This window comes from Somniosus microcephalus, chromosome 1 (assembly GCF_052327205.1).
Source record: "Somniosus microcephalus isolate GS21.2 chromosome 1, FLI_Smic_1.0, whole genome shotgun sequence".
NCBI classification, from domain to species: domain Eukaryota; kingdom Metazoa; phylum Chordata; class Chondrichthyes; order Squaliformes; family Somniosidae; genus Somniosus; species Somniosus microcephalus.
In genome coordinates this window covers 323,494,501-323,520,968 of record NC_140987.1, presented here as the reverse complement: position 1 = coordinate 323,520,968, position 26,468 = coordinate 323,494,501, and positions in this window count along the sequence as shown.

The following is a 26,468-nucleotide window of genomic DNA, read 5'->3' as shown; positions in this document are numbered from 1 at the left end:
GTTAGCGATGGACGGTGAACTGGGAGATGTTAGCGATGGACGGTGAACTGTGAGATGTTAGCGATGGTCGCTCAACTGGGAGATAATAGCGATGGACGGTGAACTGGGAGATGTTATCGAAGGACGGTGAACTGGGAGATGTTAGTGATGAACGGTGAACTGGGAGATGTTAGCGATGGACGGCGAACTGGGAGATGTTAGCAATGGACGGTGAACTGGGAGATGTTAGCGATGGACGGTGAACTGGGAGATGGTAGCGATGGACGGTGAACTGGGAGATGTTAGCGATGGACGGTGAACAGGGAGAAGTTAGTGATGGACGGTGAACAGGGAGATTTGATGGACGGTGAACTGGGAGATGTTAGCGATGGACCGTGAACTGGGAGATATTAGTGATGGACGGTGAACTGGGAGATGTTGGCGATGGACGGTGAACTGGGAGATGTTAGTGATGGACGGTGAACTGAGAGATGTTAGCGATGGATGATGAACAGGGATTTGTTAGCGATGGACGGTGAACATGGAGATGTCAGTGAAGGACGGTGAACTGGGTGATGTTAGCAATGGAAGGTGAACTGGGAGAGGTTAGCAATGGATGGTGAACTGGGAGATGTTAGTGATGGACGGTGAACGGGGAAATGCTAGTGATGGATGGTGAACTGGGAGAAGTTAACGATGGACGGTGAACTGGGAGATGTTCGTGGTGGACAGTGAACTGGGAGATGTTAGCGATGGACGGTGAAGTGGGAGATGTTAGCGATGGACGGTGAACTGGGAGATGTTAGTGATGGACGGTGAACTGGGAGATTTGATGGACGGTGAACTGGGAGATGTTAGCGATGGACGGTGAACTGGGAGATGTTAGTGATGGACGGTGAACTGGGAGATGTTAGCGATGGACGGTGAACTGGGAGATGTTAGTGATGGACGCTGAACTGAGAGATGTTAGCGATGGATGATGAACAGGGAGATGTTAGCGATGGACGGTGAACATGGAGATGTTAGTGAAGGACGGTGAACTGGGTGATGTTAGCAATGGAAGGTGAACTGGGAGAGGTTAGCAATGGATGGTGAACTGGGAGATGTTCGTGATGGACGGTAAACGGGGAAATGCTAGTGATGGATGGTGAACTGGGAGAAGTTAACGATGGACGGTGAACTGGGAGATGTTATTGGTGGACAGTGAACTGGGAGATGTTAGCGATGGACGGTGAAGTGGGAGATGTTAGCGATGGACGGTGAACTGGGAGATGTTAGCGATGGACGGTGCACTGTGAGATGTTAGCGAAGGTCGCTCAACTGGGAGATGATAGCGATGGCCGGTGAACTGGGGAATGTTATCGAAGGACGGTGAACTGGGAGATGTTAGTGATGGACGGTGAACTGGGAGATGTTAGCAATGGATGGTGAAGTGGGAGATGTTAGCGATGGATGGTGAACAGGAAGATGTTAGCGATGGACGGTGAACTGGGAGATGTTAGTGATGGACGGTGAACTGGGAGGTGCTGGCGAAAGACGGTGAACTGGGAGATGTTAGCTATGGACGGTGAACTGGAGGATGTTAACGATGGATGTTGAACTGGGAGATGTTAGTGATAGATGGTGATCTGGGAGATTTTAGCGATGGACGGTGAATTGGGAGAGGTTAGTGATGGATGGTGAACTGGGAGATGTTAGGGATGGATGGTAAACTGGGAGATGTTAGGGATGGACGGTGAACTGGGAGATGTTAGTGATGGACGGTGAAATGTGAGATGCCAGCGATGGACGGTGATGTGGGAGATGTTAGCGAAGGTCGATGAACTGGGAGATGTAAGCGATGGACTGAGAACTGGGAGATGTTAGTGATGGATGGTGAGCTGGGAGATGTTAGCGATGGACGGTAAACAGGGAGATGTTAGAGATGGACGGTGAACTGGGAGATGTAAGCGATGGATGGTGAACTGGGAGATGTTAGTGAAGCACGGTGAACTGGGAGATGTTAGTGATTGACGGTGAGCTGGGAGATGTTAGCGATGGACGGTGAACTGGGAGATGTTAGTCATGGACGGTGAACTGGGTGATGTTAGTGAAGGACTGTGTGCTGGGAGATGTTAGCAATGGATGGTGAACTGGGAGATGTTAGCGATGGATGGTGAACTGGGAGATGTTAGTGATGGACAGTGAACTGGGAGATGTTAGCGATGGACGGTGAACTGGAAGCTGTTAGAGTTGGACGGTGAACTGGGAGATATTAGTGATGGACGGTGAACTGGGAGATGTTAGCGATGGACGGTGAACTGGGATATGTTAGCAATGGACGGTGAACTGGGGAATGTTAGCGATGGATGGTGAAAAGGGAGATGTTAGTGATGGAGGAGAACTGGGAGATGTTAACGATGGACGGTGAACTGGGAGATATTAGCGATGGACGGTGAACTGGCAGATGTTAGCGATGAACAGTGAACTGGGAGATGTGATGGACGGTGATCTGGGAGATGATAGCGATGGATGGTAAACTGGGCGATGTTAGCGATGGACGGTTAACTGGGAGATGATAGCTATGGATGGTGAACTGGGAGGTGTTAGCGATGGATGTTGAACTGGTAGATGTTAGCGATGGACGGTGAACTGGGAGATGTTAGTGATGGAAGGTGAACTGGGAGGTGGTAGCGAAGGACTGTGAACTGGGAGATGTTAGCTATGGATGGTGAACTGGGAGATGTTAGCGATGGATGGTGAACTGGGAGATGTTAGTGATGGACGGTGAACTGGGAGATGTTAGCGATGGATGGTGAGCTGGGAGATGGTAGCGATGGATGGTGAATTGGGAGAGGTTAGTGGTGGATGGTGAACTGGGAGATATTAGTGATGGACGGTGAACTGGGATATGTTAGCGCTGGACGGTGAACTGGGAGATGTTAGTCATGGACGGTGAACTGGCTGATGTTATTGAAGGACAATGTACCGGGAGATGTTACCGATGGACGGTGAACTGGTAGATGTTAGCGATGGACGGTGAACTGGGAGATGTTAGTGATGGATGGTGAACTGGGAGATGTTTGCGATGTACGGTGAACTGGGAGATGTTAGCGATGGACGGTGAACTGGGAGATGTTAGTGATGGACGGTGAACTGGGAGATGTTAGCGATGGACGGTGAACTGGGAGGTGTTAGTGATGGACGGTGAACTGGGAGATATTAGTGATGGATGGTGACCTGGGAGATGTTAGCGATGGACGGTGAACTGGGAGATGTTAGCTAAGAACGGTGAACTGGGAGATGTTAGCGATGGACGGTGAACTGGGAGATGTTAGTGATGGACGGTGAACTGGGAGATGTTAGTGATGGACGGTGGCCTGGGAGATGTTAGCGATGGACGGTGAACTGGGAGATGTTAGCGATGGACGGTGAGCTGTGAGATGTTAGTGATGGACAGTGAACTGGGAGATATTAGCGATGGACGGTGAACTGGGAGATATTCGCGATGGACGGTGAACTGGGAGATATTCGCGATGGACGGCGAACTGGGAGATGTTAGCGATGGACGGTTAGCTGGGAGATGTTAGCGATGGACGGTGAACTGGGAGATATTAGCGATGGACGGTGAACTGGAAGATATTCGCGATGGACGGTGAACTGGGAGATGTTAGCGATGGACTGTGAACTGGGGGATGTTAGCGTTGGATAGTGAACAGGGAGATGTTAGTGATGGATGGTGAACTGGGAGATGTTAGCGATGGACGGTGAACTGGGAGATGTTAGCGATGGATGGTGTACTGGGAGATGTTAGCGATGGATGGTGTACTGGGAGATGTTAGCGATGGACGGTGAACTGTGAGATGTTAGCGATGGATGGTGAACTGGGAGATGTTAGCAATGGACGGTGAACTGGGAGATGTGATGGTCAGTGAACTAGGAGATGTTAGCGATGGACGGTGAACTGGGAGATGTTATCGATGGACGCTGAACTGGGAGATGTTAGCGATGGACGGTGAACTGGGAGAAGTTAGCGATGGACGGTGAACTGGGAGATGTTATTGATGGATGGTGAGCTGGGAGGTTTTAGCGAAGGACGGTGAACTGGGAGATGTTAGTGATGTATGGTGAACTGGGAGATGTTAGTGATGGACGGTGAACTGGGAGATGTTAGTGATGTATGGTGAACTGGGAGATGTTAGTGATGGACGGTGAACTGGGAGATGTTATAAGAACATAAGAACATAAGAAATAGGAGCATGAGTAGGCCTATTCTGGGAATTTTTAAAAGAGGAAACTTTCCATGGGAATTTTTGGGAATTTATGGGAATTTTGGGAATTTATGGGAATTTATGGGAATTTTGAGTTTTTTTGCACACTTATGGTTTTTGTCTCTGACCCTTATATTATCTTTGTCGTCAAAATAGACATACTGTTCCATACAAATTAAGCAGGCTTTCAATACTTTATTTAGGTTATAATTTTGAACTTTATTGAACCCCCACGAAAAAGACCCATCTAAAATATAATACAAAGAGCGTCAGCTTATTTAGCCTGTAATTTGTCCTTATTTTGTCCCTTTGAATCTTCTACTCATGAGTCTTCTGTGTCTTCTACTCCTCATTGCTCCTCCTGATTCTCTGACTCTGGCTCTGACGTGTCCATTTCCTCCTCTGTGTCAGTGTCTAGCTGTGTGGTGGACACTTCTGTATCTGGCTCAATAAGTTGTAGGTTCGCCCGGATAGCCATCAGTTTCTCCACTCTCTTGTTAGTCAGCCTGTTGCGCACCTTTGTATGCGTATTCCCAAAAAATGACCAGTTTCGTTCAGAGGCCGCTGATGAAGGTGGGATTTGGAGTATCACCGATGCAATAGGTGACAGGGCCTCAGATGCACAAAGTCCCTTCCACCAGGTATGTGCACTGATATGCTTGCATGATTCCCATATCCCATCCCCATTCCAAAGACCTTGCTTGGTAGAGAACTTTGCCAGACTTCCCAGAACTTTGCCCACATCCAGATTGAGATGGTGTGAGAGGGTAGAAATCACACTGTAAGCGCTGTTGATCTGTTCTCCGGAAAGTATTGGTCTCCCAACATGCTTTGGGTCCAGCATGTATGCTGCAGCATGAATCGGCTTGACACAAAATTCTTGACGCGTCTGTATGAATTGAACAATTGCCTTCTCCTCTGCTATGAGCAGCAGGGATGTGGGTAGGGCAATGCTGATTTGTTCTTTTAAATCAGTAAAAAGCCTGAGAACATCTGAGAAGACAGCGTCATCTCCTTCAATCTGAGCAATTGCAGATGCTACTGGTGAGAGTAGTTTAAGGCTGCTAACCACTCTCCCCCAAAACACATCATCCAGCAGTATTTTCTTGATGGTGGTTTCCATATCCCCAGACTGGGATATTGCCATTTCTTGCAGCGACTCCTTACCCTCCAGAAGGCTGTTTACATTATGACAACACCACCCCATCTAGTGTTGTTGGGCAGCTTCAGTGTGGTGTTCTTGTTCTTTGTCATTTGCTTGGAGTTGTAGGTTGCTGCAACTACCTGTTTTCCCCTGACATACTTAACAACTTGCTTGGCTCTCTTGTACAGTGCTTCCATGGTTCTCAAACCCATGATGTCCTTGAGGAGCAGGTTAAGCCCATGAGCTGCGCACCCAATAGACGTAATATGAGGGTAGGCCTCCTCCGCTTGAGCCCAAGCAGCCTTAATATTCGCAACATTGCCAGTAACTACTGCAAAGACCTTTTGTGATCCAAGATCGTTGATGACCGCTTTCAGCTCATCAGCAATGTATGTGCCTGTATGTCTGTTGTCCTTCGTGTCTGTGCTCTTGAAGAACACTGGGGGAGGAGTGGAGATGATGTAGTTTATGATGCCCTCCCCTCGTACATTTGACCACCCATTTGAGATAACTGCAACACAGTCCGCCATCGCTATCGTTTCTTTGAGCTTTCCTTGGACTCTGTTATACTCAGCCTCCAGCAAATAAGTAGACAAAGCATGTCTGGTGGGAGGACAGTATGCAGGGCGAATAACATTGAAAAATCTCTTCCAGTACACATTGGCTGTGAGCATGAGGGGTGAGCCTGTTGCATATACAGCTCGAGCAAGGCACTCATCTGCATTCTTCTGGCTATGGTTATCCATTGTATCAAAGAACCTTCCAAGTGGGCCAGGAGTTGCTGATGATAAGGAGCCTGATGCTGAATGAGAACCATCATCTTCTTGAATGGAAGCAGAGGAACTCTGGGCTGACTGCTGTGAGCTTTGAGTGAAGTTGTTGCATTTGGATAAATGCTGCTGCATCATTGTGGCATTCTTTACATATGGCTTTCTACAGTGTTTGCACATGTACACGGTCTTTCCATCTTTAATGCCTGGGGTAAAATCCTTCCACACATCCGACGGTAAACGTGGAAATAAAGAGCATTCATCTCTGTGTCGAACTGCGGTCGATCAGCACGATTGCAACAGCGTGAGTACATTTTTGCTGATGCTCCATGTGATGGAAGCATGACCTGTACACACACGATGCTACATCACCAATAGTGTATTATTTTGTATATTTTAAATTGAAGGACAACAGAGTTCAACAAGTAACTGGTTTATTTGGTATAAAGTCTGATTTACTTACTGCATCATCACAACATCAGCAGAAAACAAAGTGACTTCCCTCAGGACCCCTAACCTGGATCTTAAAAAAACTATAGCAGTCTTACAGGTGCCTGCAGGCCAATCACAATTCGACATGCAAATATTACAAATAGAGGGAGCTAATCGCTCATCCACTCATCCAAGCAATCAGGACACATTTGTTCACAGTCACACACAAAACTTGTAATTATTAAAACAAGCCAAGTAAGAAGATAAACTTTTATTGATTAAGAAATTCCTTAATAATTAAGATTCCATCTCTGTTAGTAATTTTAAGAGAGGACCTGTGGAAAAAAAGAAAGAAATACAATAAAAACAATATTATGCTAGCATGTGCTTTTTTGGGCAAAATTCCCAAAATTCCCAAGCTAAACTTCCCGTGGAAAATTTCCGGAAATTTACCGGAAATTTACCGGAAACTTTCCACCCCTTTGCAACCCTATTAGCAATGGATGGTGAACTGGGAGATGTTAGCGATAGACGGTGAATTGGGAGATGTTAGTGATGGACGGTGAACTGGGAGATGTTAGCGATTGACGATGAACTGGGAGATGACAGTGATGGACGGTGAACTGGGAGATGTTAGTGATGGACGGTGAACTGGGAGATGTTAGTGATGGACGGTGAAGTGGGAGATGTTAGCGATGGACGGTGAACTGGGAGATGTTAGAGATGGACGGTGAACTGGGAGATGTTAGCGATGGAAGGTGAACAGTGAGATGTTACCGATGGACGGTGAACTGGGAGATGTTAGGGATGGACGGTGAACTGGGAGATGTTAGCGACGGACGGTGAACTGGGAGATGTTAGCGACGGACGGTGAACTGGGAGATGTTAGCGATGGACGGTGAACTGGGAGATATTGGTGATGGACGGTGAACTGGGAGATGTTAGTGATGGACGGTGAACTGGGAGATGTTAGCGATGGACAGTGAACTGAGAGATGTTAGTGATGGGCGGTGAACTGGGAGATGTTAATGATGGACGGTGAACTGGGAGATGTTAGTGAGTGATGGTGAACTGGGAGATGATAGTGATGGATGGTGAACAGGGAGATCTTCGTGATGGACGGGAATTGGGAGAAGTTAGTGATGGATGGTGAACTGTGGGATGTTAGTGATGGACAGTGAACTGGGAGATGTTAGTGATGGGCGGTGAACTGGGAGATGTTACCGATGGACAGTGAACTGGGAAATGTTAGCGATGGACGGTGAACTGAGAGATGTTAGCGATGGACGGTGAATTAGGAGATGTGATGGACGGCGAGCTGGGAGATGTTAGTGATGGACGGTGAACTGGGAGATATTAGCTATGGACGGTGAACTGGGAGATGTTAGTGATGGATGGTGAACTGGGAGATGTTAGCGATGGACGGTGAACTGGGAGATGTTAGTGATGATCACTGAACTGGGAGATGGTAATGATGGATGGTGAACTGGGAGATGTTAGTGATGGACGGTGAACTGGGAGATGGTAGCGAAGGACGGTAATCTGGGAGATGTGACGGACGATGAGCTGGCAGATGTTAGTGATGGACGGCGAACTGGGAGATGTTAGATATGGATGGTGAACTAGGAGATGTTAGTGATGGATGGTGAAATAGGAGATGTTAGTAATGTACGGTGAACTGGGATATGTTAGTGATGGACGGTGAACTGGGAGATGTTAGCGATGGACGGTGAACTGGGAGGTGTTAGTGATGGACGGTGAACTGGGAGATATTAGTGATGGATGGTGACCTGGGAGATGTTAGCGATGGACGGTGAACTGGGAGATGTTAGCTAAGAACGGTGAACTGGGAGATGTTAGCGATGGACGGTGAACTGGGAGATGTTAGTGATGGACGGTGAACTGGGAGATGTTAGTGATGGACGGTGGCCTGGGAGATGTTAGCGATGGACGGTGAACTGGGAGATGTTAGCGATGGACGGTGAGCTGTGAGATGTTAGTGATGGACAGTGAACTGGGAGATATTAGCGATGGACGGTGAACTGGGAGATATTCGCGATGGACGGTGAACTGGGAGATATTCGCGATGGACGGCGAACTGGGAGATGTTAGCGATGGACGGTTAGTTGGGAGATGTTAGCGATGGACGGTGAACTGGGAGATATTAGCGATGGACGGCGAACTGGAAGATATTCGCGATGGACGGTGAACTGGGAGATGTTAGCGATGGACTGTGAACTGGGGGATGTTAGCGTTGGATAGTGAACAGGGAGATGTTAGTGATGGATGGTGAACTGGGAGATGTTAGCGATGGACGGTGAACTGGGAGATGTTAGCGATGGATGGTGTAATGGGAGATGTTAGCGATGGATGGTGTACTGGGAGATGTTAGCGATGGACGGTGAACTGTGAGATGTTAGCGATGGATGGTGAACTGGGAGATGTTAGCAATGGACGGTGAACTGGGAGATGTGATGGTCAGTGAACTAGGAGATGTTAGCGATGGACGGTGAACTGGGAGATGTTATCGATGGACGCTGAACTGGGAGATGTTAGCGATGGACGGTGAACTGGGAGAAGTTAGCGATGGACGTTGAACTGAAAGATGTTAGCGATAGATGGTGAACTAGCAGATGTTAGCGATGGACGGTGAACTGGGAGATGTTATTGATGGACGGTGAGCTGGGAGGTTTTAGCGAAGGACGGTGAACTGGGAGATGTTAGTGATGTATGGTGAACTGGGAGATGTTAGTGATGGACGGTGAACTGGGAGATGTTAGTGATGTATGGTGAACTGGGAGATGTTAGTGATGGACGGTGAACTGGGAGATGTTATAAGAACATAAGAACATAAGAAATAGGAGCATGAGTAGGCCTATTCTGGGAATTTTTAAAAGAGGAAACTTTCCATGGGAATTTTTGGGAATTTATGGGAATTTTGGGAATTTATGGGAATTTATGGGAATTTTGAGTTTTTTTGCACACTTATGGTTTTTGTCTCTGACCCTTATATTATCTTTGTCGTCAAAATAGACATACTGTTCCATACAAATTAAGCAGGCTTTGAATACTTTATTTAGGTTATAATTTTGAACTTTATTGAACCCCCACGAAAAAGACCCATCTAAAATATAATACAAAGAGCGTCAGCTTATTTAGCCTGTAATTTGTCCTTATTTTGTCCCTTTGAATCTTCTACTCATGAGTCTTCTGTGTCTTCTACTCCTCATTGCTCCTCCTGATTCTCTGACTCTGGCTCTGACGTGTCCATTTCCTCCTCTGTGTCAGTGTCTAGCTGTGTGGTGGACACTTCTGTATCTGGCTCAATAAGTTGTAGGTTCGCCCGGATAGCCATCAGTTTCTCCACTCTCTTGTTAGTCAGCCTGTTGCGCACCTTTGTATGCGTATTCCCAAAAAATGACCAGTTTCGTTCAGAGGCCGCTGATGAAGGTGGGATTTGGAGTATCACCGATGCAATAGGTGACAGGGCCTCAGATGCACAAAGTCCCTTCCACCAGGTATGTGCACTGATATGCTTGCATGATTCCCATATCCCATCCCCATTCCAAAGACCTTGCTTGGTAGAGAACTTTGCCAGACTTCCCAGAACTTTGCCCACATCCAGATTGAGATGGTGTGAGAGGGTAGAAATCACACTGTAAGCGCTGTTGATCTGTTCTCCGGAAAGTATTGGTCTCCCAACATGCTTTGGGTCCAGCATGTATGCTGCAGCATGAATCGGCTTGACACAAAATTCTTGACGCGTCTGTATGAATTGAACAATTGCCTTCTCCTCTGCTTTGAGCAGCAGGGATGTGGGTAGGGCAATGCTGATTTGTTCTTTTAAATCAGTAAAAAGCCTGAGAACATCTGAGAAGACAGCGTCATCTCCTTCAATCTGAGCAATTGCAGATGCTACTGGTGAGAGTAGTTTAAGGCTGCTAACCACTCTCCCCCAAAACACATCATCCAGCAGTATTTTCTTGATGGTGGTTTCCATATCCCCAGACTGGGATATTGCCATTTCTTGCAGCGACTCCTTACCCTCCAGAAGGCTGTTTACATTATGACAACACCACCCCATCTAGTGTTGTTGGGCAGCGTCAGTGTGGTGTTCTTGTTCTTTGTCATTTGCTTGGAGTTGTAGGTTGCTGCAACTACCTGTTTTCCCCTGACATACTTAACAACTTGCTTGGCTCTCTTGTACAGTGCTTCCATGGTTCTCAAACCCATGATGTCCTTGAGGAGCAGGTTAAGCCCATGAGCTGCGCACCCAATAGACGTAATATGAGGGTAGGCCTCCTCCGCTTGAGCCCAAGCAGCCTTAATATTCGCAACATTGCCAGTAACTACTGCAAAGACCTTTTGTGATCCAAGATCGTTGATGACCGCTTTCAGCTCATCAGCAATGTATGTGCCTGTATGTCTGTTGTCCTTCGTGTCTGTGCTCTTGAAGAACACTGGGGGAGGAGTGGAGATGATGTAGTTTATGATGCCCTCCCCTCGTACATTTGACCACCCATTTGAGATAACTGCAACACAGTCCGCCATCGCTATCGTTTCTTTGAGCTTTCCTTGGACTCTGTTATACTCAGCCTCCAGCAAATAAGTAGACAAAGCATGTCTGGTGGGAGGACAGTATGCAGGGCGAATAACATTGAAAAATCTCTTCCAGTACACATTGGCTGTGAGCATGAGGGGTGAGCCTGTTGCATATACAGCTCGAGCAAGGCACTCATCTGCATTCTTCTGGCTATGGTTATCCATTGTATCAAAGAACCTTCCAAGTGGGCCAGGAGTTGCTGATGATAAGGAGCCTGATGCTGAATGAGAACCATCATCTTCTTGAATGGAAGCAGAGGAACTCTGGGCTGACTGCTGTGAGCTTTGAGTGAAGTTGTTGCATTTGGATAAATGCTGCTGCATCATTGTGGCATTCTTTACATATGGCTTTCTACAGTGTTTGCACATGTACACGGTCTTTCCATCTTTAATGCCTGGGGTAAAATCCTTCCACACATCCGACGGTAAACGTGGAAATAAAGAGCATTCATCTCTGTGTCGAACTGCGGTCGATCAGCACGATTGCAACAGCGTGAGTACATTTTTGCTGATGCTCCATGTGATGGAAGCATGACCTGTACACACACGATGCTACATCACCAATAGTGTATTATTTTGTATATTTTAAATTGAAGGACAACAGAGTTCAACAAGTAACTGGTTTATTTGGTATAAAGTCTGATTTACTTACTGCATCATCACAACATCAGCAGAAAACAAAGTGACTTCCCTCAGGACCCCTAACCTGGATCTTAAAAAAACTATAGCAGTCTTACAGGTGCCTGCAGGCCAATCACAATTCGACATGCAAATATTACAAATAGAGGGAGCTAATCGCTCATCCACTCATCCAAGCAATCAGGACACATTTGTTCACAGTCACACACAAAACTTGTAATTATTAAAACAAGCCAAGTAAGAAGATAAACTTTTATTGATTAAGAAATTCCTTAATAATTAAGATTCCATCTCTGTTAGTAATTTTAAGAGAGGACCTGTGGAAAAAAAGAAAGAAATACAATAAAAACAATATTATGCTAGCATGTGCTTTTTTGGGCAAAATTCCCAAAATTCCCAAGCTAAACTTCCCGTGGAAAATTTCCGGAAATTTACCGGAAATTTACCGGAAACTTTCCACCCCTTTGCAACCCTATTAGCAATGGATGGTGAACTGGGAGATGTTAGCGATAGACGGTGAATTGGGAGATGTTAGTGATGGACGGTGAACTGGGAGATGTTAGCGATTGACGATGAACTGGGAGATGACAGTGATGGACGGTGAACTGGGAGATGTTAGTGATGGACGGTGAACTGGGAGATGTTAGTGATGGACGGTGAAGTGGGAGATGTTAGCGATGGACGGTGAACTGGGAGATGTTAGAGATGGACGGTGAACTGGGAGATGTTAGCGATGGAAGGTGAACAGTGAGATGTTACCGATGGACGGTGAACTGGGAGATGTTAGGGATGGACGGTGAACTGGGAGATGTTAGCGACGGACAGTGAACTGGGAGATGTTAGTGAGTGATGGTGAACTGGGAGATGATAGTGATGGATGGTGAACAGGGAGATCTTCGTGATGGACGGGAATTGGGAGAAGTTAGTGATGGATGGTGAACTGTGGGATGTTAGTGATGGACAGTGAACTGGGAGATGTTAGTGATGGGCGGTGAACTGGGAGATGTTACCGATGGACAGTGAACTGGGAAATGTTAGCGATGGACGGTGAACTGAGAGATGTTAGCGATGGACGGTGAATTAGGAGATGTGATGGACGGCGAGCTGGGAGATGTTAGTGATGGACGGTGAACTGGGAGATATTAGCTATGGACGGTGAACTGGGAGATGTTAGTGATGGATGGTGAACTGGGAGATGTTAGCGATGGACGGTGAACTGGGAGATGTTAGTGATGATCACTGAACTGGGAGATGGTAACGATGGATGGTGAACTGGGAGATGTTAGTGATGGACGGTGAACTGGGAGATGGTAGCGAAGGACGGTAATCTGGGAGATGTGACGGACGATGAGCTGGCAGATGTTAGTGATGGACGGCGAACTGGGAGATGTTAGATATGGATGGTGAACTAGGAGATGTTAGTGATGGATGGTGAAATAGGAGATGTTAGTAATGTATGGTGAACTGGGATATGTTAGTGATGGACGGTGAACTGGGAGATGTTAGCGATGGACGGTGAACTGGGAGGTGTTAGTGATGGACGGTGAACTGGGAGATATTAGTGATGGATGGTGACCTGGGAGATGTTAGCGATGGACGGTGAACTGGGAGATGTTAGCTAAGAACGGTGAACTGGGAGATGTTAGCGATGGACGGTGAACTGGGAGATGTTAGTGATGGACGGTGAACTGGGAGATGTTAGTGATGGACGGTGGCCTGGGAGATGTTAGCGATGGACGGTGAACTGGGAGATGTTAGCGATGGACGGTGAGCTGTGAGATGTTAGTGATGGACAGTGAACTGGGAGATATTAGCGATGGACGGTGAACTGGGAGATATTCGCGATGGACGGTGAACTGGGAGATATTCGCGATGGACGGCGAACTGGGAGATGTTAGCGATGGACGGTTAGCTGGGAGATGTTAGCGATGGACGGTGAACTGGGAGATATTAGCGATGGACGGCGAACTGGAAGATATTCGCGATGGACGGTGAACTGGGAGATGTTAGCGATGGACTGTGAACTGGGGGATGTTAGCGTTGGATAGTGAACAGGGAGATGTTAGTGATGGATGGTGAACTGGGAGATGTTAGCGATGGACGGTGAACTGGGAGATGTTATCGATGGACGCTGAACTGGGAGATGTTAGCGATGGACGGTGAACTGGGAGAAGTTAGCGATGGACGTTGAACTGAAAGATGTTAGCGATAGATGGTGAACTAGCAGATGTTAGCGATGGACGGTGAACTGGGAGATGTTATTGATGGACGGTGAGCTGGGAGGTTTTAGCGAAGGACGGTGAACTGGGAGATGTTAGTGATGTATGGTGAACTGGGAGATGTTAGTGATGGACGGTGAACTGGGAGATGTTAGTGATGTATGGTGAACTGGGAGATGTTAGTGATGGACGGTGAACTGGGAGATGTTATAAGAACATAAGAACATAAGAAATAGGAGCATGAGTAGGCCTATTCTGGGAATTTTTAAAAGAGGAAACTTTCCATGGGAATTTTTGGGAATTTATGGGAATTTTGGGAATTTATGGGAATTTATGGGAATTTTGAGTTTTTTTGCACACTTATGGTTTTTGTCTCTGACCCTTATATTATCTTTGTCGTCAAAATAGACATACTGTTCCATACAAATTAAGCAGGCTTTCAATACTTTATTTAGGTTATAATTTTGAACTTTATTGAACCCCCACGAAAAAGACCCATCTAAAATATAATACAAAGAGCGTCAGCTTATTTAGCCTGTAATTTGTCCTTATTTTGTCCCTTTGAATCTTCTACTCATGAGTCTTCTGTGTCTTCTACTCCTCATTGCTCCTCCTGATTCTCTGACTCTGGCTCTGATGTGTCCATTTCCTCCTCTGTGTCAGTGTCTAGCTGTGTGGTGGACACTTCTGTATCTGGCTCAATAAGTTGTAGGTTCGCCCGGATAGCCATCAGTTTCTCCACTCTCTTGTTAGTCAGCCTGTTGCGCACCTTTGTATGCGTATTCCCAAAAAATGACCAGTTTCGTTCAGAGGCCGCTGATGAAGGTGGGATTTGGAGTATCACCGATGCAATAGGTGACAGGGCCTCAGATGCACAAAGTCCCTTCCACCAGGTATGTGCACTGATATGCTTGCATGATTCCCATATCCCATCCCCATTCCAAAGACCTTGCTTGGTAGAGAACTTTGCCAGACTTCCCAGAACTTTGCCCACATCCAGATTGAGATGGTGTGAGAGGGTAGAAATCACACTGTAAGCGCTGTTGATCTGTTCTCCGGAAAGTATTGGTCTCCCAACATGCTTTGGGTCCAGCATGTATGCTGCAGCATGAATCGGCTTGACACAAAATTCTTGACGCGTCTGTATGAATTGAACAATTGCCTTCTCCTCTGCTATGAGCAGCAGGGATGTGGGTAGGGCAATGCTGATTTGTTCTTTTAAATCAGTAAAAAGCCTGAGAACATCTGAGAAGACAGCGTCATCTCCTTCAATCTGAGCAATTGCAGATGCTACTGGTGAGAGTAGTTTAAGGCTGCTAACCACTCTCCCCCAAAACACATCATCCAGCAGTATTTTCTTGATGGTGGTTTCCATATCCCCAGACTGGGATATTGCCATTTCTTGCAGCGACTCCTTACCCTCCAGAAGGCTGTTTACATTATGACAACACCACCCCATCTAGTGTTGTTGGGCAGCTTCAGTGTGGTGTTCTTGTTCTTTGTCATTTGCTTGGAGTTGTAGGTTGCTGCAACTACCTGTTTTCCCCTGACATACTTAACAACTTGCTTGGCTCTCTTGTACAGTGCTTCCATGGTTCTCAAACCCATGATGTCCTTGAGGAGCAGGTTAAGCCCATGAGCTGCGCACCCAATAGACGTAATATGAGGGTAGGCCTCCTCCGCTTGAGCCCAAGCAGCCTTAATATTCGCAACATTGCCAGTAACTACTGCAAAGACCTTTTGTGATCCAAGATCGTTGATGACCGCTTTCAGCTCATCAGCAATGTATGTGCCTGTATGTCTGTTGTCCTTCGTGTCTGTGCTCTTGAAGAACACTGGGGGAGGAGTGGAGATGATGTAGTTTATGATGCCCTCCCCTCGTACATTTGACCACCCATTTGAGATAACTGCAACACAGTCCGCCATCGCTATCGTTTCTTTGAGCTTTCCTTGGACTCTGTTATACTCAGCCTCCAGCAAATAAGTAGACAAAGCATGTCTGGTGGGAGGACAGTATGCAGGGCGAATAACATTGAAAAATCTCTTCCAGTACACATTGGCTGTGAGCATGAGGGGTGAGCCTGTTGCATATACAGCTCGAGCAAGGCACTCATCTGCATTCTTCTGGCTATGGTTATCCATTGTATCAAAGAACCTTCCAAGTGGGCCAGGAGTTGCTGATGATAAGGAGCCTGATGCTGAATGAGAACCATCATCTTCTTGAATGGAAGCAGAGGAACTCTGGGCTGACTGCTGTGAGCTTTGAGTGAAGTTGTTGCATTTGGATAAATGCTGCTGCATCATTGTGGCATTCTTTACATATGGCTTTCTACAGTGTTTGCACATGTACACGGTCTTTCCATCTTTAATGCCTGGGGTAAAATCCTTCCACACATCCGACGGTAAACGTGGAAATAAAGAGCATTCATCTCTGTGTCGAACTGCGGTCGATCAGCACGATTGCAACAGCGTGAGTACATTTTTGCTGATGCTCCATGTGATGGAAGCATGACCTGTACACACACGATGCTACATCACCAATAGTGTATTATTTTGTATATTTTAAATTGAAGGACAACAGAGTTCAACAAGTAACTGGTTTATTTGGTATAAAGTCTGATTTACTTACTGCATCATCACAACATCAGCAGAAAACAAAGTGACTTCCCTCAGGACCCCTAACCTGGATCTTAAAAAAACTATAGCAGTCTTACAGGTGCCTGCAGGCCAATCACAATTCGACATGCAAATATTACAAATAGAGGGAGCTAATCGCTCATCCACTCATCCAAGCAATCAGGACACATTTGTTCACAGTCACACACAAAACTTGTAATTATTAAAACAAGCCAAGTAAGAAGATAAACTTTTATTGATTAAGAAATTCCTTAATAATTAAGATTCCATCTCTGTTAGTAATTTTAAGAGAGGACCTGTGGAAAAAAAGAAAGAAATACAATAAAAACAATATTATGCTAGCATGTGCTTTTTTGGGCAAAATTCCCAAAATTCCCAAGCTAAACTTCCCGTGGAAAATTTCCGGAAATTTACCGGAAATTTACCGGAAACTTTCCACCCCTTTGCAACCCTATTAGCAATGGATGGTGAACTGGGAGATGTTAGCGATAGACGGTGAATTGGGAGATGTTAGTGATGGACGGTGAACTGGGAGATGTTAGCGATTGACGATGAACTGGGAGATGACAGTGATGGACGGTGAACTGGGAGATGTTAGTGATGGACGGTGAACTGGGAGATGTTAGTGATGGACGGTGAAGTGGGAGATGTTAGCGATGGACGGTGAACTGGGAGATGTTAGAGATGGACGGTGAACTGGGAGATGTTAGCGATGGAAGGTGAACAGTGAGATGTTACCGATGGACGGTGAACTGGGAGATGTTAGGGATGGACGGTGAACTGGGAGATGTTAGCGACGGACGGTGAACTGGGAGATGTTAGTGAGTGATGGTGAACTGGGAGATGATAGTGATGGATGGTGAACAGGGAGATCTTCGTGATGGACGGGAATTGGGAGAAGTTAGTGATGGATGGTGAACTGTGGGATGTTAGTGATGGACAGTGAACTGGGAGATGTTAGTGATGGGCGGTGAACTGGGAGATGTTACCGATGGACAGTGAACTGGGAAATGTTAGCGATGGACGGTGAACTGAGAGATGTTAGCGATGGACGGTGAATTAGGAGATGTGATGGACGGCGAGCTGGGAGATGTTAGTGATGGACGGTGAACTGGGAGATATTAGCTATGGACGGTGAACTGGGAGATGTTAGTGATGGATGGTGAACTGGGAGATGTTAGCGATGGACGGTGAACTGGGAGATGTTAGTGATGATCACTGAACTGGGAGATGGTAACGATGGATGGTGAACTGGGAGATGTTAGTGATGGACGGTGAACTGGGAGATGGTAGCGAAGGACGGTAATCTGGGAGATGTGACGGACGATGAGCTGGCAGATGTTAGTGATGGACGGCGAACTGGGAGATGTTAGATATGGATGGTGAACTAGGAGATGTTAGTGATGGATGGTGAAATAGGAGATGTTAGTAATGTACGGTGAACTGGGATATGTTAGCGATGGACGGTGAACTGGGAGATGTTAGCAATGGACGGTGAACTGGGAGATGTTAGCAATGGACGGTGAACTGGGAGATGTTAGCGATGGACGGTGAACTGGGAGATGTTAGTGATGGACGGTGAACTGGGAGATGTTAGCGATGAAAGGTGAATTGGGAGATGTTAGAGATGGACGGTGAACTGGGAGATGTTCTTGATGGACGGTGAACTGGGAGATGTTAGCGATGGAAGGTGAATTGGGAGATGTTAGAGATGGACGGTGAACTGGGAGATGTTAGCGATGGGAGGAGAACTGGGAGATGTTAGCGATGGACAGTAAACTGGGAGATGTTAGCGATGGACGGTGAACTGGGTGATGTTAGTGATGGACGGTGAACTGGGAGATGTTAGCGGTGGAGGGTGAACTGGGAGAGGTTAGCGATGGTCGGTGAACAGGGAGATGATAGTGTTGGACGGTGAACTGGGAGATGATAGTGATGGATGGTGAAATGGGAGGTGTTAGTGAAGGACGGTGAACTGGGCGATGTTAGTGATGGACGGTGAACTGGGAGATATTAGTGATTGACGGTGAAGTGGGAGATGTTAGTGATGGATGGTGAACTGGGAAATGTTAGCGATGGACGGTGAATTGGTAGGTGTTAGCAATGGATGGTTACCTGGGAGATGTTAACGATGGACGGTGAACTGGGTGATGTTAGCGATGGACAGTGAACTGGGAGAAGTGATGGACGGTGAGCTGGGAGATGTTGGTGATGGACGGTGCATTGGGAGAAGTTAGAGATGGATGGTGAACGGGGAGATGTTAGCGATGGACGGTGAACTGGGAGATGTTAGCGATGGAGGGTGAACTGGAAGATGTTAGCGATGGTCGGTGAACAGGGAGATGTTATTGTTGGACGGTGAACTGGGAGAAGTTAGTGATGGACGGTGAACAGGGAGTTGTTAGAGATGGACGGTGAACTGGGAGATGTTAGCAATGGACTGTGAACTGGGAGATGTTAGCGATGGACGGTGAACTGGGAGATGTTAGCATTGAATGGTGAACTGGGAGATGTTAGCGATAGACGGTGAACTGGGAGATGTTAGTGATGGACGGTGAACTGGGAGATGTCAGCGATTGACGATGAACTGGGAGATGACAGTGATGGACGGTGAAATGGGAGATGTTAGTGATGGACGGTGAACTGGGAGATGTTGGTGCTGGACGGTGAAATGGGAGATGTTAGCGATGGACGGTGAAATGGGAGATGTTAGAGATGGACGGTGAACTGGTAGATGTTAGCGATGGAAGGTGAACTGCGAGATGTTACCGATGGACGGTGAACTGCGAGATGTTAGGGATGGACGGTGATCTGGGAGATGTGACGGACGATGAGCTGGCAGATGTTAGTGATGGACGGCGAATTGGGAGATGTTAGCTATGGATGGTGAACTATGAGATGTTAGTGATGGATGGTGAACTACGAGATGTTAGTGATGTACGGTGAACTGGGATATGTTAGCGATGGACGGTGAACTGGGAGATGTTAGCAATGGACGGTGAACTGGGAGATGTTAGCGATGGACGGTGAACTGGGAGATGTTAGTGATGGGCGGTGAACTGGGAGATGTTACCGATGGACAGTGAACTGGGAAATACTAGCGATGGACGGTGAACTGAGAGATTTTAGCGATGGACGGTGAATTTGGAGATGTGATGGACGGTGAGCTGGGAGATGTTAGTGATGGACGGTGAACTGGGAGATATTAGCTATGACGGTGAACTGGGAGATGTTAGTGATGGACGGTGAACTGGGAGATGTTAGCGATGGATGGTGAACTGGGAGATGTTAGTGATGATCGCTGAACTGGGAGATGGTAACGATGGATGGTGAACTGGGAGATGTTAGCAATGGACGGTGAACTGCGAGATGTTAGCGATGGACGGTGAACTGGGAGATGTTAGTGATGGACGGTGAACTGGGAGATGTTAGCGATGGTCGGTGAACAGGGAGATGATAGTGTTGGACGGTGAACTGGGAGATGATAGTGATGGATGGTGAACTGGGTGGTGTTAGTGAAGGACGGTGAACTGGGAGATATTAGTGATTGACGGTGAAGTGGGAGATGTTAGTGATGGATGGTTAACTGGGAGATGTTAACAATGGACGGTGAACTGGGAGAAGTTAGCGACGGACAGTGAACTGGGAGAAGTGATGGACGGTGAGCTGGGAGATGTTGGTGATGGATGGTGAATTGGGAGATGTTAGCGATGGACGGTGAACGGGGAGATGTTAGCGATGGATGGTGAACTGGGAGATGTTAGCGATGGAGGGTGAACTGGGAGATGTTAGCGATGGTCGGTGAACAGGGAGATGTTATTGTTGGATGGTTAACTGGGAGAAGTTAGTGATGGACGGTGAACTGGGAGGTGTTAGTGATGGACGGTGAACTGGGAGATGTTTGCTGTGGACTGTGAACTGGGAGATGTTAGCGATGGACGGTGATCTGGGAGATGTTAGCATTGAATGGTGAACTGGGAGATGTTAGCGATAGACGGTGAACTGGGAGATGTTAGTGAAGGACGGTGAACTGGGAGATGTTAGCGATTGACGATGAACTGGGAGATGACAGTGATGGACGGTGAACTGGGAGATGTTAGTGAAGGACAGTGAACTGGGAGATGTTAGTGTTGGACGGTGAAGTGGGAGGTGTTAGCGATGGACGGTGAACTGGGAGATGTTAGAGATGGACGGTGAACTGGTAGATGTTAGCGATGGAAGGTGAACTGCGAGATGTTACCGATGGACGGTGAACTGGGAGATGTTAGGGATGGACGTTGAACTGGGAGATGCTAGCGATGGACGGTGAACTGGGAGATGTTAGCGATGGACGGTGAAATGGGAGATATTAGTGATGGACGGTGAACTGGGAGATGTTAGTGATGGACGGTGAACTGGGAGATGTTAGCGATGGACAGTGAACTGGGAGATGTTAGTGATGGGCGGTGAACTGGGAGATGTTAATGATGGACGGTGAACTGGGAGATGTTAGTGAGTGACGGTGAACTGGGAGATGTTAGCGATGGACGTTGAACTGGGAGATGTTAGCGAGGGGCAGTGAACTGGGAGATGCTTGTGATGGACGGTGAACTGGGAGATTTTCGTGATGGAAGGGATTTGGGAGAAGTTAGTGATGGACGGTGAACTGTGGGATGTTAGGGATGGACGGTGAACTGGGAGATATTAGCAATGGACAGTGAACTGGGAGATGTTAGCGATTGACGATGAACTGGGAGATGACAGTGATGGACGGTGAACTGGGAGATGTTAGCGATGGACGGTGAATTGGGAGATGTTAGTGATGGACGGTGAACTGGGAGATGTTAGCGATGCAAGGTGAATTGGGAGATGTTAGAGATGGACGGTGAACTGGGAGATGTTCTTGATGGACGGTGAACTGGGAGATGTTAGCGATGGAAGGTGAATTGGGAGATGTTAGAGATGGACGGTGAACTGGGAGATGTTAGCGATGTGAGGTGAACTGGGAGATGTTAGCGATGGATGGTAAACTGGGAGATGTTAGCGATGGACGGTGAACTGGGTGATGTTAGCGATGGACAGTGAACTTGCAGATGTTAGCGATGGAGGGTGAACTGGGAGATGTTAGCGATGGTCGGTGAACAGGGAGATGATAGTGTTGGACGGTGAACTGGGAGATGATAGTGATGGATGGTGAACTGGGAGGTGTTAGTGAAGTACGGTGAACTGGGAGATGTTAGTGATGGATGGTGAACTGGGAGATATTAGTGATTAACGGTGAAGTGGGAGATGTTAGTGATGGATGGTGAACTGGGAGATGTTAACGATGGACGGTGAACTGGGAGATGTTAGCGATGGACAGTGAACTGGGAGAAGTGATGGACGGTGAGCTGGGAGATGTTGCTGATGGACGGTGAATTGGGAGATGTTAGCGATGGACGGTGAACGGGGAGATGTTGGCGATGGACGATGAAGTGGGAGATGTTAGCGATGGAGGGTGAACTGGGAGATGTTAGCGATGGTCAGTGAACAGGGAGATGTTATTGTTTAATGGTTAACTGGGAGAAGTTAGTGATGGACGGTGAACTGGGAGGTGTTAGTGATGGACGGTGAACTGGGAGATGTTAGCTATGGACTGTGAACTGGGAGATGTTAGCATTGAATGGTGAACTGGGAGATGTTAGCGATAGACGGTGAACTGGGAGATGTTAGTGAAGGACAGTGAACTGGGAGATGTTAGTGTTGGACGGTGAAATGGGAGATGACAGTGATGGACGGTGAACTGGGAGATGTTAGTGAAGGACAGTGAACTGGGAGATGTTAGTGTTGGACGGTGAAATGGGAGGTGTTAGCGATGGATGGTGAACTGGGAGATGTTAGAGATGGACGGTGAACTGGGAGATGCTAGCGATGGACGGTGAACTGGGAGATGTTAGCGACGGACGGTGAACTGGGAGATGTTAGCGATGGACGGTGAACTGGGAGATATTAGTGATGGACGGTGAACTGGGAGATGTTAGTGATGGACGGTGAACTGGGAGATGTTAGCGATGTACAGTGAACTGGGAGATGTTAGTGATGGGTGGTGAACTGGGAGATGTGAGTGATGATCGCTGAACTGGGAGATGGTAACGATGGATGGAGAACTGGGAGATGTTAGTGATGGGTGGTGAACTGGGAGATATTAGTGATGGACGGTGAACTGGGAGATGTTAGTGATGGACGGTGAACTGGGAGATGTTAGCGATGGACAGTGAACTGGGAGATGTTAGTGATGGGTGGTGAACTGGGAGATGTTAATGATGGACGGTGAACTGGGAGATGTTAGTGAGTGACGGTGAACTGGGAGATGTTAGCGATGGACGTTGAACTGGGCGATGTTAGCGATGGCGGTGAACTGGGAGATGCTTGTGATGGACGGTGAACTGGGAGATTTGCGTGATGGAAGGGATTTGCGAGAAGTTAGTGATGGACGGTGAACTGTGGGATGTTAGGGATGGACGGTGAACTGGGAGATATTAGCGATGGACAGTGAACTGGGAGATGTTAGTGATGGACAGTGAACTGGGAGATGTTAGTGATGGGCGGTGAACTGGGGGATGTTACCGATGGACAGTGAACTGGGAAATGCTAGCGATGGACGGTGAACTGAGAGATTTTAGCGATGGACGGTGAATTAGGAGATGTGATGGACGGTGAGCTGGGAGATGTTAGTGATGGACGGTGAACTGGGAGATATTAGCTATGGACGGTGAGTTGGGAGATGTTAGTGATGGACGGTGAACTGGGAGATGTTAGCGATGGATGGTGAACTGGGAGATGTTAGTGATGATCGCTGAACTGGGTGATGGTAACGATGGATGGAGAACTGGGAGATGTTAGTGATGGACGGTGAACTGGGAGATGTTAGCGAAGGACGGTAATCTGGGAGATGTGACGGACGATGAGCTGGCAGATGTTAGTGATGGACGGCGAACTGGGAGATGTTAGCTATGGATGGTGAACTAGGAGATGTTAGTGATGGATGGTGATCTAGGAGATGTTAGTGATAGACAGTGAACTGGGATATGTTAGCGATGGACGGTGAAATGGGAGATGTTAGCAATGGACGGTGAACTGGGAGATGTTAGCGATGGACGGTGAAATGGGAGATGTTAGTGATGGACGGTGAACTGGGAGATGTTAGCGATGGAATGTGAATTGGGAGATGTTAGAGATGGACGGTGAACTGGGAGATGTTAGCGATGGAAGGTGAATTGGGAGATGCTGGAGATGGACGGTGAACTGGGAGATGTTAGCGATGCGAGGTGAACTGGGAGATGTTAGCGATGGACAGTAAACTGGGAGATGTTAGCGATGGACGGTGAACTGGGTGATGTTAGCGATGGACAGTGAACTGGGAGATGTTAGCGATGGAGGGTGAACTGGGAGATGCTCGCGATGGTCGGTGAACAGGGAGATGATAGTGTTGGACGGTGAACTGGGAGATGATAGTGATGGATGGTGAACTGGGAGGTGTTAGTGAAGGACGGTGAACTGGGAGATGTTAGTGATGGATGGTGAACTGGGAGATATTAGTGATTGACGGTGAAGTGGGAGATGTTAGTGATGGATGGTTAACTGGGAGATGTTAACGATGGACGGTGAACTGGGAGATGTTAGCGATGGACAGTGAACTGGGAGAAGTGATGGACGGTGAGCTGGGAGATGTTGGTGATGGACGGTGAATTGGGAGATGTTAGCGATGGACGGTGAAATGGGGAGATGTTAGCGATGGACGGTGAACTGGGAGATGTTAGCGATGGAGGGTGAACTGGGAGATGTTAGCGATGGTCGGTGAACAGGGAGATGTTATTGTTGGATGGTTAACTGGGAGAAGTTAGTGATGGACGGTGAACTGGGAAGTGTTAGTGATGGACGGTTAACTGGGCGATGTTAGCTATGGACTGTGAACTGGGAGATGTTAGCATTGAATGGTGAACTGGGTGATGTTAACGATAGACGGTGAACTGGGAGATGTTAGTGATGGACGGTGAACTGGGAGATGTTAGCGATTGACGATGAACTGGGAGATGTTAGTGAAGGACAGTGAACTGGGAGATGTTAGTGTTGGACGGTGAAATGGGAAGTGTTAGCGATGGACGGTGAACTGGGAGATGTTAGAGATGGACGGTGAACTGGTAGATGTTAGCGATGGAAGGTGAACTGCGAGATGTTACCGATGGACGGTGAACTGGGAGATGTTAGGGATGGACGGTGAACTGGGAGATGCTAGCGATGGATGGTGAACTGGGAGATGTTAGCGATGGACGGTGAACTGGGAGATGTTAGCGATGGACGGTGAACTGGAAGATATTAGTGATGGACGGTGAACTGGGAGATGTTAGTGATGGACGGTGAAATGGGAGATGTTAGTGATGGACGGTGAACTGGGAGATGTTAGCGATGGAATGTGAATTGGGAGATGTTAGAGATGGATGGTGAACTGGGAGATGTTCTTGATGGACGGTGAACTGGGAGATGTTAGCGATGGATTGTGAATTGGGAGATGTTAGAGATGGACGGTGAACTAGGAGATGTTAGCGATGGAAGGTGAACTGGGAGATGTTAGCGATGGACGGTAAAGTGGGAGATGTTAGCGATGGACGGTGAACTGGGAGATGTTAGCGATGGACGGTGAACTGGGTGATGTTAGCGATGGACGGTGAACTGGGAGATGTTAGCGATGGAGGGTGAACTGGGAGATGTTAGCGATGGTTGGTGAACAGGGAGATGATAGTGTTGGACGGTGAACTGGGAGATGATAGTGATGGATGGTGAATTGGGAGGTGTTAGTGAAGGACGGTGAACTGGGAGATATTAGTGATGGACGGTGAACTGGGAGATGTTAGCGATGGACAGTGAACTGGGAGATGTTAGTCATGGGTGGTGAACTGGGAGATGTTAACAACAGAAAATGCTGGAAAAACTCAGCAAGCCAGGCAACATCCGTGGAGAGAAACTTGAGTTGACGTTTCGGGTTTGACCCTTCTTCAAACCCGAAACGTCAACTCAAATTTCTCTCCACGGATGTTGCCTGACTTGCTGAGTTTTTACAGCATTTTCTGTTGTTATTTCGGATTTCCAACATCTGCAGTATTTTGCTATCGTGGGAGATGTTAATGATGGACGGTGAACTGGGAGATGTTAGTGAGTGACGGTGAACTGGGAGATGTCAGCGATGGACGTTGAACTGGGCGATGTTAGCGATGGGCGGTGAACTGGGAGATTCTTGTGATGGACGGTGAACTGGGAGATTTTCGTGATGGAAGGGATTTGGGAGAAGTTATTGATGGATGGTGAACTGTGGGATGTTAGGGATGGACGGTGAACTGGGAGATATTAGCGATGGACAGTGAACTGGGAGATGTTAGTGATGGACAGTGAACTGGGAGATGTTAGTGATGGGCGGTGAACTGGGAGATGTTACCGATGGACAGTGAACTGGGAAATGCTAGCGATGGACGGTGAACTGAGAGATTTTTGCGATGTACGGTGAATTAGGAGATGTGATGGACGGTGAGCTGGGCGATGTTAGTGATGGACGGTGAACTGGGAGATATTTGCTATGGACGGTGAATTGGGAGATGTTAGTGATGGACGGTGAACTGGGAGATGTTAGCGATGGATGGTGAACTGGGAGATGTTAGTGATGATCGCTGAACTGGGAGATGGTAACGATGGATGGTGAACTGGGAGATGTTAGTGATGGACGGTGAACTGGGAGATGTTAGCGAAGGATGGTAATCTGGGAGATGTGACGGACGATGAGCTGGCA